Below are 13,329 nucleotides of genomic sequence, written 5' to 3'. Positions count from 1 at the left end.
ACCTACCAGCAATCTCAAGTTCAGAGTCAACCACCTCCACAGCAATACTCCTGTGCTCCACTCCAATTAGGGCAACAAAAAAAATATCCTTCATCCCAACAACATCAAAATCAGCAGCCACGCTAGGTAGCTCCCATCGCTTCGACAGTCCAGAGTGCTCCTGTTCAAGAGTCAAATTTGAAAGGTCAAAGCAATGGTCAGCGTAGGCGTCGACAATTGACTTCTTTTGCTGACCGGGTTATCTTTGACAAGTAAAGTTCATTAAACATGATGGGCTTGCCTACCTATCGACCGCCTCCAGAACCTAAGCCTCTAGGCTATGACCCCAACAAATATTGCAAATTCCATCGTTATGTTGGGCATAGCACTAACAGATGCATAGCTCTTAGGCATTTTGTTCAAGACCTCATTGAGGAGGGTAAGATCCAACTTGATGGGAATTTTATCCAACCCTCAACATCCACCGCTGCTCCATCGAACCTCTCTCTTCACATGGTTCACGAATCCACTTCCTGACCATGTGAAGAGAGAGGGCAAGGCTCCCATGGAGAGCCAAACGTCTTCAAGCATGCCAAAACAACAACAAGCTAGCCTTAATCAGACTTCTCATCCTTATGGTGCACCCTGTTATGGAAACTTTGACAAGCAGTCTACGGCACCTAAACAACCGCTAGTGATGATTCCTCCTCCTATGGTTATGCCCATTTTTGTAGCACAAAATCCTCAACCATCTTCTACTACTCCAAACATTTCAGTCCTCGAGGTGGCAGATCCTCGAGAACAGCTCACCCCTTCACTGGAAACGACTTATGCTACCCCACTCCAAGCAGCGGTCGGGGCGCCCATCGACATGGCGGGGAAGCCTAGCAGAACGGCTATCCTACACTTGGCTAGGTCCATTCCATTGAGGCTTGATGATCTTTGCATCAATACCCTTCCCTTGTGCTACAGACAGCATCAGTCAATACCACCAGATCAGGAAGAATTTTTCATTCGCAGCCACAGTCTCAACCAGTTGGGACTCAGCCTGCTTTGTCGAAGCCATCCTTCTATATCTCCTACAGACCCGTTGAAGAAAATATTCCTGCCCAGATCTCGATTATGGAACTTCTGTCCACTTCACAAGTCCATCGGGCTGGCAAAGGCTAGCACAAGCAAGCGTCCCTAATTCCATTCCACCTGAGGGTTTGCAAGCTATGGTGGGAAGTCTATTTTCTCCCCAACCAATTACCTTCACTCAGAATGATTTTGACTTTACATTCGCTATCCCCATACTCGACCCCTGTATGTAGAGGCCTTTGTAGACCACTACCAAATCAAGAGGGTCTTGATAGAAACTTATGCAAAATTTAATAAAAGCACATTGAGTACAGCTAGGCAGTTGAATTTGGACCCCTCCTGGTTTGCTCCTCACTACAGCTGTTCGTGCATATGACGGGACCACTCGAACCGCGCAAGGTATAGTTCGACTTAATCTCCAAGTGGGACCCCTTGTTCGGTCAACTCTATTCCATGTAGTGGATATACATACTATAAACATATAAAATGTTGCTAGCACGACCTTGGATCCACGCCAACTTGGTTGTGGCATCCTCATATCATATCAGTATCAAGTTTCCCATGAACGGAACCATTATCACTGTAGTTGGTGAACTTGATGTTGAGGAAGAATTCATCATGCTTTACTCCCAAGATTGGTTCACTAGTGATCTTCCTACCTTGATAGCGACCCCGTCAACCCAAGCTTCATTCAAGTTCAGTCCCTTCTTCTCGATCCTGTATTGATCCACGACCATCCTTGGTATCCTTTGTGGATATCCCACATGAAATTCGCGATGAGGGTTCCAAACCTCCTCTATCCCACGTTGAGATTTTATAAAAAGGCGGGCTTGGGCACAAGCTCAACAACTTCTTCGATTAGGCTACCACCCGGGGCTTGGTTTAGCTGAGGATGGGATTCGCTACCCGATTAGTCTCCCTGCGCTATTAGGCACCTTTGGTCTAGGCTTTGACCCAAAAGTCCACCTTGGATTGAGAACGTCCCACTGTGGATTCATAGACTGAACTTGACAGGTTTCACTGCGGAAAGTCCCTCGCTACACAAGTCGCGTCACCACATTCGTTCAGTCGGGTCGCCAAAGCTGCGGTGATGAAGGCTGACAAGCACGATTGACCGGAACTGGAGTCTCACGAGGGATTTAGCAGTTCCGTGGCTGCATATTCAGTCGAGCACATGTGACTGAGTCGCCCGTACCTGAGCTCGATAAACATTCCTTATACTGACCTACTCTCCTCCGTTTCACGAGCAGTGGAGACAACGTTTCACACGTTGCCTTCACTAACTGAGCTGACAAGTGTATGAATGAAGTCGAAGCAACAAGTGTACTTCGGGAACTCTTCTCCACCGCTTCGTAGCCGGAGCAGACACGTGGAGTTCACTGGAAGGGAGAATGGCGGGAATGATTTCTTGCAATGCAACGGAACTCAAAGCCTGTTTCATAGGCTGTACTCATACTCACCGGCTACACGGAACTCGTCTAACAAGTTATCGTCAAGTCTACGTGGACTTCCTCGTTAAGTCTGAGTGGTCGAGTGAATTTATGAACGAGCTATAGACAGAACTTGGTGGAGCCTTTGGAACTCGTATCCATAACCGTGAAGTTTAGTCTACGGAACGTAGACTTCATTCACAGCGGAACTTGTCTCTATTCTGCTATTCCCTTTGGTTTTGAGGCGAAACTCACTAAGTGGAGGCCGGGGCGGACTGCAATTCTAGTGAGATTAGTCCTCTGTTCTGACCCGATTGGAGGCTGAGGAAAGGGCACTCTTTCAGAAAACCCCACCTAAAACATATGACGACCCCCCAGTCCACTTCCATTTGTCCTTCTTTCTTGTGGTGGAACCTGGCATTCACCCTCCCAGAAGTGATTATCGCCAAAACAAAAAAAGACATCTTGAATTTTTGCCCTCTCCCACAAAGGAAGAGTCAAAGTAAAATAGTATCCGTATCATATGGCGGCGGGCCGCGTCCCCCTCTCTTTCGTCGGTTAAGTGCTGGATGGGGAATGAATCGGTCGGCTATGTCCCTGGACCTTCCGGCTTCCCTGTCACGTCCGAACGTAATCAGAGAAGACCTACCCAAGCACCACCTTGTTATCATAAAGGTGAATATCCCATACAATCACAGGAAAGAGTACCAGAAAAACCGGAAAAGAAATCAAAAAGGTGAAAAGACAAGCAAAGACAGGCGCAGCAGGGGGTGGGGCGTCTTTCTAAACCGGGGACGCATTAAGCCCAACTAGACAAACCTGTTTGGGTAGGGCAACTCAAGGTCCGGTGAAACGATGAGAACAGCAGACACCGGCGGTTACTCACCGAAACTGCGAAGGGACGGTGCGTACACAAAATGGCGGCTTACCGCAAGTCCATACACAAGAGCTTGTTGACCATAGCAGGGATGGCCGTACTGTACTGGTTGGGCGATGGCACAGTACGCAGGACCCTCGTATGAAACCCCACCGAGCTTCCTTGCATGCAATGATGTGGAACGGACTATTATCGGATTGGACACGCCTATAGCTAAAAGAAGGTAGAGCGAGCCGTAGCGGGAGGGAGGCCAATGTCCCGTCAGATACCACGGCCCACGGTCAAGCCAGCGACCTTCACCTCCCGCAGGTCGTACGGGGCGTTTCGCCGGAGGCGGTCTATTCCCTTTTCAGATTGAGTTGATAGGGGCCTTTGGCTAACGTACGTTCAGGGGTCTGCCAGTCAACTACCTTCTCATCTAATGAGGTTTTCAGTACCACGAGTCCGTCGGTCGTTGTGTGGGTGGACTAGATTTATTCCGGTTTAAGCAATCCCTCTTTCTCATGTTTCACCATATGGATTACCTATCTTTCGGTTTCCTCCCGCAACTCCCTTCAGTCTCCTTTAGCTCTGGTGGGCGTGGTTCTGTAGTTCTTCTGACCTTCCTTCATGTCGTAGCCTTAGCTTATCGACGGGTCTTGCATTAGAACAGCATTTTATTTTACTCATGCCTTGGAGAAGAACGTTCTTTGTTTGAGTTTGAAGTCGTTACCTTGCGGGAGCCACCTGGGCGAGACCCTTCTCTTCTTTATTATTTCCCATATGCTATGTTGAATCACTTGTGAAGTCGACTTCACTTGACCGTGTCTGCTTCAACTTCACCCTAGACTCGTGTCCTGTAGTGTAGCAAGACTTTAAGAAGATCAAACAAATAGGGGCAATAAAACACTGAGTTTCACCCAAAGATAAAGATAGAGATGATTCCCCGCGGGGACAGGTACTAAGGAGGAAGATAGGGGCGAGCCATAAGTTGAAAGTTCATTGTTCTGGAGCGACGAGACTTACGGGAAGCCTGGCGTTTGAGCCGATGCGTCGATGATCACCAAATGGACTGAAAAGGATAGGCAGATTTAAAAGGAAAAGGATGCAATGATGAATAGATCCTTTCAAAGTCAACTCGAGAGGACAGGCTCCTTTATCCATCCCTTTTTCATATAATTATCCCTCCCTCCTTCTTCTTATGGGAAAGCAAGTAAGAATCTGAGTGGAATGAGTTCCACACTAGTCGTGGGGAACGAGTGTAACGTTATGCTAACTATGTTATTTCGGGCAAGGCTTCGCCGTTTGAGAAGACTTCAGAGACAGGGTGGGAATATAGGCCTCGCCGCTTGAGAGGACTAGGCTTCGCCGATTGAGAAGACCAGCAACCGGACTCGACCCTAATCATTTGCCAGATTATTGGGGACTGGAGGACGAAGGACTCCAAGCTAATTCTGTACCACCGTCGCTTGTCTGAATTGGTCCAGCAGTTCAGGAAAATCACGTTCACATACTTACCCAGAAGCGATAACCGGTTCGCCGATGCTTTGGCCACCCTAGCAGCTATGGTTAAAATTCCAGAAGGAAGAGAGGTCCACCCGCTCGAGGTGGGAGTCCGAGATGAAAGAGAAGGAGCAACAGCTTACCCTAACCCTTTGCCAACTCCTCTTGAAACACCACTCCCAACCAGTAGTGCTAACTCCAGAGAGACATGGCAGACAGAAGCAACAGTCCCTAAGCTCGGAGGAAGCTAAGGCAGCTAGAACCTCGAACTACTGCTTTTCGCTCCTTCACCTTCGGTAAAGTGCTTCGCTCCTCAGGCAGCTCCAACTCGAACTCCTAGCTCAGGCAGGAGTTGAATCCGGAGTGGAAGCCGGCCGGCCATAGGGATATTCTAAACCGAGGCATTGTGTCCCGCTCGCAAGGTTCAATGAATGATTTTCAAATGATACAGAGAAAGACTGATTGTTTCAGTTACGGTCTTTTATAGTGCTTATAGAGGGCTTAGAGAAGGAACGAATACCGAGACTCAGCGCAAGCACCGTCAGCTAGCGGATCAGGATTTGAAGTCAAGCTCTTTAAGCAGAGGGCCCGCCCTATGTTGGTTGGAGTCCCTTGGCGAGAAAGAAAAGAGATAACTAACTGGCACCTTAGCTAGTCCGAAGGGCTGCTACTAAAGCCGATAGGGAGAGGAGCAAGATCAAACCAGGGTCAGTAATCGAGTCCTGGGTTTGATTCCCTTGTTGACTTCCTTCCCTCTGTCTTCTTTTTGAAATGCGCTAGTAACCTAAGAGGCGAATAAGTTGATTCACCTTCAGTGGAAGCCGCCTTCCTCTAGCAGCATGCGAGCTTCTTTAAGGGAGTTTTTTTGTAATAACATAAATATAGAGATGCTTTCGCTTGGGTTGGTGTTAGTTAAGTAAGAAGCCTTTCTCTCTGGGTTATGACCTGTCCTCGATCACTCCTTTCCGACTCCTATCTATTTCTAATTCTAACAATTTCTACACCTCTCCAGGGCGGAGGATAGATATAGAACCTAAATCGGAGCAGAGAGGATTTATTCCTAGCCAGAAGCAGCAGATTCAACCCAAAATCCAACGGCCGTTTTGGCTGAGATTCAAGAAGAATGAAGTCGGGCTTAAGAAGCCTATTTCCATGATGGGCGGTGGGTGGGAAATGAATAGAATATTTCGTAAGTCAAGGGGCTATTGCCGGAGCGGCCAATCTCAACTCAAGATCCAAGTCAGGTCCAGGGGGTTCTAAAACGAAATAAAAATGGAAGTTCGGATCATCGCTACACGTAATGTAGATTACAGGTGTAGGTTGAAAACCAAAGAATTTTTTAAGACAAAGTCTGTAGAGGGAGGGCGGAAAGGAAAGCCCTTGCTTGGCCCTAAGGGGAAGGTTAAAGTAAAGCATAAAACCTAGTTGCGGAAGGCATAGAAATAGGATTTTAATTTCCTAAACTTATAAAGCATACACATAAGCACCCGAGGATGCCGAATCATCCACTGAGGAGTAAGAATCCTCTGTTTCATCCGAACCCACCGAAGCATCCAAACCAAAAGCTCCTGTTTCCCCCTAATCTTAAGAATCCGAAACTTAAGCCAAATTTGAAGCTAGAATAGAGGGGAATAAATGATTCCAGTAGCCAAGCGGGTCTATAACCACAATAAGAATACCCCCGGGCATTCAGCAGTTGAAGTTGATGATTTGTTTTTTCCAATTTTTCGTCTGTGTGAAAAGTATGTAGGATCCTTTCCACCTTAAGCTATGGGGCCGGAGCCTATTCCTAAAGCATAGGCTATAGTACCAAATCCAACGTATAAAGAAGCCTAGGCCGACGCCGAAGCCTAAACTGATGCATCCGAGTCCGCGGAATCAAAAGCAGAACAAAATGCTGTTTCATACGACACATCATAAGAAGCTAGAGATAGCTTTTCAGACGCTAAATTTCATAAGTCCATTTCCTTGAAAGGAGGAGATTTTTTCATTAATAAATTCCAAATCCACCGAGTAATGTAATAAGGGGGGGATATATGGCATCCGAATACGTTGTTTCAGACGCCGAATCTGCACCTGCAGAATATACAAAATCTTCCAAATCAGAAAATGAATAGTACGTAAAGAAAGGGCTTTTTGATCTCCGATCTGAGTCTCGTCTTTCGAAGGGTCTCGTTCCGTTCATACGCCGCTTATTTGTAGCACGCTTTTTTTATGTTTTAGATAAGTAAGACAAGCGCTTCATTACGCGTGATTCTAATTCTAGCGTATGCTCCTCAGCTGCTCCTACCAAGCACTAAAGGCAAAAGGATGCTTATCTGGATCAGCCTACTTTTTCTATGTTACGTCCTTCCCCTTTCTTTTGTTGTATTCAGTGGGTCAGGGAGGTACCCGCCCGTGCTTTTTCTTACCGGGAAAGACGTCGCTAGCCTAAGGCAGGCTTCGCTATCTTCCCGAAGCTGGCATTTTCCAATGGTTTGGTTTTTGCCCACTCACATGGGTACAAGGGGCTTGACTATATTTTACTTTATGTAATTAAGTTTAGCTGGAGTTAGAGTGGGTCGATAGATTGGAAAGTTGTATCATGTATAAAGTGTACCAACTGACACCCTCGGGATAGCAGCAGGACAGAGGGAAGCATATTATGAGCCAGTTCGAGTACCAAAGTAAGGAGTTTCGCCATCATATGAACCTGTAGCAAAGGCATCAAAGGAAGCAGCATCCGTTCTAAAACTCGTTGCTTCATATCTAGATCCCATGGTTGCACCCCAACCAGTTTATGTGCTAGTTCCAGCTTCTATTCGCCCAGTTCCATATCTCTCCCATTTCGAGAGCCATAGTCCATTCCAGATTCAACACCAGCAGCATCCTAGCCAGGACCAGCAACAGAGATAGTAGTCGCTGCAGTCGAAGTAATTGAACCATAAGCAACACCCCTAACAGTTGCATTTGATCGAGATCGGGTCCGGTTCCAGTAACGGAAGCAGAAGCATTTGACCTCGTTTACCTCAACCCAATAGTGAATGCGCCGGTTTATGGACCAAAACCAAAGCCATTCATTGAAGATCCCGTGCCAGTAGCTACGTCCCTAGTAATAGAGCGAGTTTACGTAGTAGATCAAGTTCCGCATCCTTCCAACTACGAGGGATGGTTCCACTCTCTCTGGTTCCGGTCCTCTTCCGTTCCATCCTGCCTATGGCTCTAAGAAGGCTGAAGTGAGTGAAACTACTACCTCTTCCGGGCCGGCCTTTCTTGTCTTTCCGGGTACTTTGATTTTCTTCTTAGCTTTTTGAGTCCGGGCGCTATATGGGGCCTGGCCTGACTCTATATGCGTGCTTGTCTTTCCTCTAGTTTGAAGATACATATCATGCAGAGAAGTCTCTGGATCTACTTTCTTTCCTTGCACTTCTCTCTCCCTCTGTCAAGATGCTCTCTCACGCCTCACTCGAGCTTATGTGAGATATGATTCTTCCTCAAGCTATTCATTCGCATTTGAATCTAACCTAGTCTTTCAAGAGTCTCTTCCTCAAGCTAGTAAGCCGATCTTAGAGGTGACCGGCCGCGCTCTCGTTCCATTTAAGAAAGCCTTGCTTGCTGGCTAGCTCGTGCAATCAACGAAAAAGACCTTTGCGTTAGTAAGCTAGCTTTGTAAGCTAAGCAAGCCTGGTTCTCCGGGCACTACGGTAGGACGTGGATCGATCATGACGAGAATGGACTTCTCCGTAATGTAATAGAAGAGTCACAGTCCAGTTCCCCGGGCTTTCTCCCTTCTCGACCAGACGAAGGAGATATGAATTCCATTCAGGCGGGCTTGGCTTGACCGTGTGTTCTCTCCTGGTCGCGTCGGAGGCGAAAACTGGCAAAGTTCATCATTCAGTGGTGGGGTGTTCATAGAAAAGAAGGCGTCGCCCAACGAGTGGCAGATTTTGATAGAGTCTCGCTCATAGAGGAAGAGTACGCGCGCTAGCGCGCTACGGCTTACGCAGTTGATCGGATCAGATAGCCCTTCGGGCAACCAACCAAACCCGGCACATCAAATTCCATTCCGATCAACAACTTGGAGGTATGGCTGAGTGGCTTAAGGCATTGGTTTGCTAAATCGACATACAAGAAGATTGTATCATGGGTTCGAATCCCATTTCCTCCGGCACGGAAGTGGAACGGGCGGGCGAAATTACGTGAGAGAAAGAACCTCTTGGTGGAGTCCCCCGGAGGACAGAATAGCACTACTTAGTGACTAGAAGCGGAGAGCCTCTTTCTTGTTCTTGGTGGCGTCTATAGCGAAGAACACCTGACCGAACGAGGGCCGGCCAGGGACTGGACGGCTCTCGGTTCTTGAGCAAGCTCCTCCACTGCTTGGTAAGGTAGGGCGCTATTCGATGAAGAAAACAAAAACTTTAGGAAAGTGGTTCAGGTAGCTCAGCTGGTTAGAGCAAAGGACTGAAAATCCTTGTGTCAGTGGTTCGAATCCACTTCTAAGCGGGCGAAGGTTGCTTGCAATAGGAGCCGGGAGCGAGCCGGATTTGGAAATTCAAGTGAAAGAGGGGTTGGAGGCAGATTTGAGAAAAGCGGTTTCTTACTCGGATTGGTTCTCGCGTCCCTGTGCCCAAAAAGGATGGGCGAGTTCGGTTTGAGTGTTCATCGATCGGGTGGATCTATATGCTCCGGGGTGGTGAGACGAGGTGTAGCGCAGTCTGGTCAGCGCATCTGTTTTGGGTACAGAGGGCCATAGGTTCGAATCCTGTCACCTTGATGTGACGCTGAAGTCAGCAAATACTAAAATATGAACATCCATCGACCGTTACCACCTCCTCTTACTCGTGACTCGTATATTTACTTTCTATAGCAAGCACACTCTACGAGACCTATAGCTAAAGATCATATAGCGCCACAGTATATAATATATACGAACCTATACGGAACACTTCTCTCTTTCTCAGCGCTTTCTTTAGGCTCCTGGCGGTAGAACACAACCAATATAATATTGAGCTTGAGCATCCCAATAATGGGGCTAGCGGAATTTTTGAAAATCGAAGAAATGCTTATTTATAAGGTGACAGGGCAGCTAGTTTGAGTGGGGCCTGACGGTTTCCCGAACTTCTTCTTTATTTAATAAGGGGGTAGTTGGAGAGGAAAGATCGATGGCAATCAAGGATGGATTTCGGAAGGGGTGCTTACTGAAAGAGTTCAACACTACGCTCATTGCTCTTCTTCTAAAGTCCCTTGGAGCCAATCGGTTGCCTGAAGCTTGACATGATGAAGGCGCTGCCCTTCCCGAAAGAAAGAGGGAATGGCCCTTCCTCTTACCTTCTGTTGAGACTGAGATAGAGGACTGGGCTTTCTCCCTCTTCTACCGAGAGGCCGCGGGAGTCAACTCTGTCTCACATCCTCATCCCCCTGGCGATCTACGCCCTCCCCTCCGCCTAGGATTGCTGGCACTGGATGAAGCACGGGTCGTCTAACAAGGCATGGGACCCATAGATTCATTGTCTGCTGTGCAGAAGCTTCCTTCCTGCACCTGCATGCGCGCTTCTCCAGAAGGAGGATCGTAACAATTCACCGCGATAGCTGCCTTTGGCTCTACTGTAACTGATTCCTCGGGCAACGAGACAGTGGATTGATTCCTACACCTATGGGCTCAGGTTCCTTCCTCTTCTAGTCCGAATCAAGATGGCTCCTCTCGATCTTGTGATGCCTTCGGCCCAATTCTCAAGAGTTTTTCGCTCCTTTACTTTTTTTTTAGTAAAGGGCGCGCTTATGAACGGTTCCGAAATGACACGCTATTCCGTCTCATCCTTTCCCCCCGGATGGTAGGAAGAAGATAAAGGAGGAGGAGTTTTGGTACTTCAACCGAGGAAGACTCGGACCCGCCTCTTTGTTTGAATCACTGACAGTTCGGGCAGGCCCGCAGGACTGGAATTATGAAAAGAAGGAATGTCTGGCTTTTCTTATTCTAGTGCAGGTTCTTGCTCGGTATAAATCGCTTCACTTTGAGTTGGCTTGGCCCGCGCCTTGACAAGGCTGTTGCCCCTCCTTCCCGGCCTGGGGGGGCGTGCAAGGTCTCACGATGCCCCTCCCTCCACCCGTAGAGAGAGCCGGAGTTACGCCTCTGTATGACGGATTGATTGATAGTAGGATCAATCATGGTTTAGTTTCATTCAGGATCGACATGCCCTAGGTTTGAAGAATTCGATGACAGGCCTTCGCTGCAAAAGATCCCGGAATTGGTCGATTCGGAATCGGCTGGATTGGAGGGATCCGGAGCCACAAGGATCTTCAACGGGTTCGAAAGTCTTTTGATTCCAGGCGGCCGGCCCAATTCTATGGAATTAGCTATAAGTCAAGCTTGTCGACTATCAAAGGAAAGGCCGGTTCGAACTTGTGATTTCGATAGGCCGAAAAGCTTTTACAGCTAGAGGGCGGGTCTAGCGGAAAGCGAGGAGCTCGCAACAGCTAAATCACGATCTCAACAATATATAACTAGTGGTTTTGTACCTGCTACCTCTTATGCTGCCTTCCCAACCTTTGCCTCCGATGCTAGCTCTCGACTTGGAAAGGATGCCACTGTCTTTGCCATAGGTGGTTATGGATCCACTCGGTCAACTGAAACTCCTGCCCGTGCCTCTGCCATTGGCTTTGCTGCATGCTCCGTTACTGGCTCTCTAAATTAAATTAGCCGCGGGGTATACTCAATCTGGGTCTGTCCCTAGTGGTGCTTAAACAAGTGCTGCTGCGGGAACCCGGTCAACCGCTACAAGTCCTGAGTAAAAAAAAAAAGGTAAGCTCGGTTTCAATACCCTTCCTGTGTGCTTTGTTCCCTGTACTCTTGCCTTTTCCTCTCCTGCAGGCGGTGAATCAAGAGGATATGGATCTCCAATGAATGGCTCTCGATCTGGCTTAGATGCTGATTCGAATGCTGAGTCAATTGCTGGTGTTACAACCTATGCTACCTTCTCTCCTGCTACCGGTGCTTATTTGACTGGGACTGGAAGGAATGCTACTGACTCTCGATCTCGATCTAAATCTCCAACTGGATAGGGATCATCTGCTCGCATCTCCGACAGGATTTGGAACCTTATCTTTATCTGCCTTAGCCGATGGTTGCTTCTCGGTAAACAAGGTCCACTGGGTCAAGGTCAACAACAGGCATGAAACCCCGTAAAATTGGCATAAATAGATTTTCCGTTCATAAGAGGTCGATAAAAAGTCGAATAGTTTAGAAAGCCCGTCTTTTTGGCCTCAATTGCTTTTCCACTCATAAGAGTGAGATCAAAACTCTTTTCCTTTATGAAACCCCTTATTTTTCATTAAAAAAGAGCGATTTAAGCATTCACAAACTAGAAGCTATGAGGACTTCCTTACTCAACTAGAATAGATACTTTAAGGAAATGAAGCTACAGACTACACAGACTATAGGGAAGATAGAGAGATTCTCCTTGCTTCCATACCTTTTCTTACTTCTTTTCCTTTCTTACGCTCTTCGATAGCTGCCATCTTGGATTACAGGAAGAACCAGATGGCTAGATCTAATCTATTCTTTTCTCTCCTATCTGATCGTAGACCACCCTGGGGAAGAGCCAGCTAAGATAGATAGACACCTTAGAGAGCTGCCAAGCAAGGAAAGGTATTTGAATATCAGTAATCGGCTTGCTCACTCGGAGCTAGGTTTGAATCTCCTTGCGCGATCGTTCACTGCCTTCACTTCCTATTCCAGTGAGAGCAAAGAAGAAGGCAAGAGGCTCTTCCTTATTCTACTACAAGTAAAGGAAGTCTTAAACTTAAGAGGTTGCCCGCTATCCAACTGCCAAGAGCAAAGAAGAGCAAGCGAACAGCTGCTCTCTAAGAACCGAACTACTGGGAGACTCGGCAAGAAGACAGCTAATATCCCCTCAAAGGCACAGACAGAGAGGGAAAACGCAGAAGAAGCGGGATTCTAGCATCTGATGCCTCTGATAGGGAAAAGAGCAGAGACCCTGCATGCAGATCTTACAAGATAGCATAGGAAACGTATGATGCGTCGGTTGCGGCTGATAACTGGAGACATAGAGACAGAGACCTAGATAGAAGGAGGAGTCCGCCCTTATCCCATGACTTTGCAAGGGAAGCAAACTCACTTATTGAGCTAGGTTTTCAATCCAGGTTTCACGCTTATTGACTTCAACAAATTAGATCCCTCAGGGAAAAGCCTGACTCTATTCCCGACTTTATGCAGGAAAAGCGGCACCGGTCTATCTCCAGGGATCATAGGGGAGAGGTAAGCAGGAGCTCTTACTCGACCAGCCCTTGATTTGATCCTAACTAGCCCCCTCGTCAAGCCTGTCCTTCCACTGACGGCTACCAACCTCCTTGAAGCAATGGACAACGTACTTGTCGGACTGCCTTTATTGAGACCCAACTTTACCACCCCGTCTTGTTTACTCACTGGTAGGCGAAACCATGGATTTTGATCTTAGTTGCCAATTGCCCATCGGGCGGGACTAT

The 13,329-nt window shown here is 47.6% G+C and overlaps 3 non-coding genes across 3 annotated transcripts; all 3 read left to right on the top strand.

The window, feature by feature from the left end:
- Nucleotides 1-8,907: 8,907 nt before the first annotated feature.
- trnS-GCU lies at nucleotides 8,908-8,995 on the top strand. Its single transcript has one exon. It is a non-coding gene; the product is annotated as a tRNA-Ser (tRNA).
- A 261-nt stretch (nucleotides 8,996-9,256) lies between these two features.
- trnF-GAA lies at nucleotides 9,257-9,330 on the top strand. Its single transcript has one exon. It is a non-coding gene; the product is annotated as a tRNA-Phe (tRNA).
- Nucleotides 9,331-9,526: 196 nt separating this feature from the next.
- Nucleotides 9,527-9,601, top strand: trnP-UGG. Its single transcript has one exon. It is a non-coding gene; the product is annotated as a tRNA-Pro (tRNA).
- Nucleotides 9,602-13,329: the final 3,728 nt, after the last annotated feature.

The sequence above is a fragment of the mitochondrial genome of Camellia sinensis (assembly GCF_055761805.1).
Source record: "Camellia sinensis mitochondrion, complete genome".
Lineage (NCBI taxonomy): Eukaryota > Viridiplantae > Streptophyta > Magnoliopsida > Ericales > Theaceae > Camellia > Camellia sinensis.
This window is presented reverse-complemented; position numbering and strand designations above follow the sequence as displayed.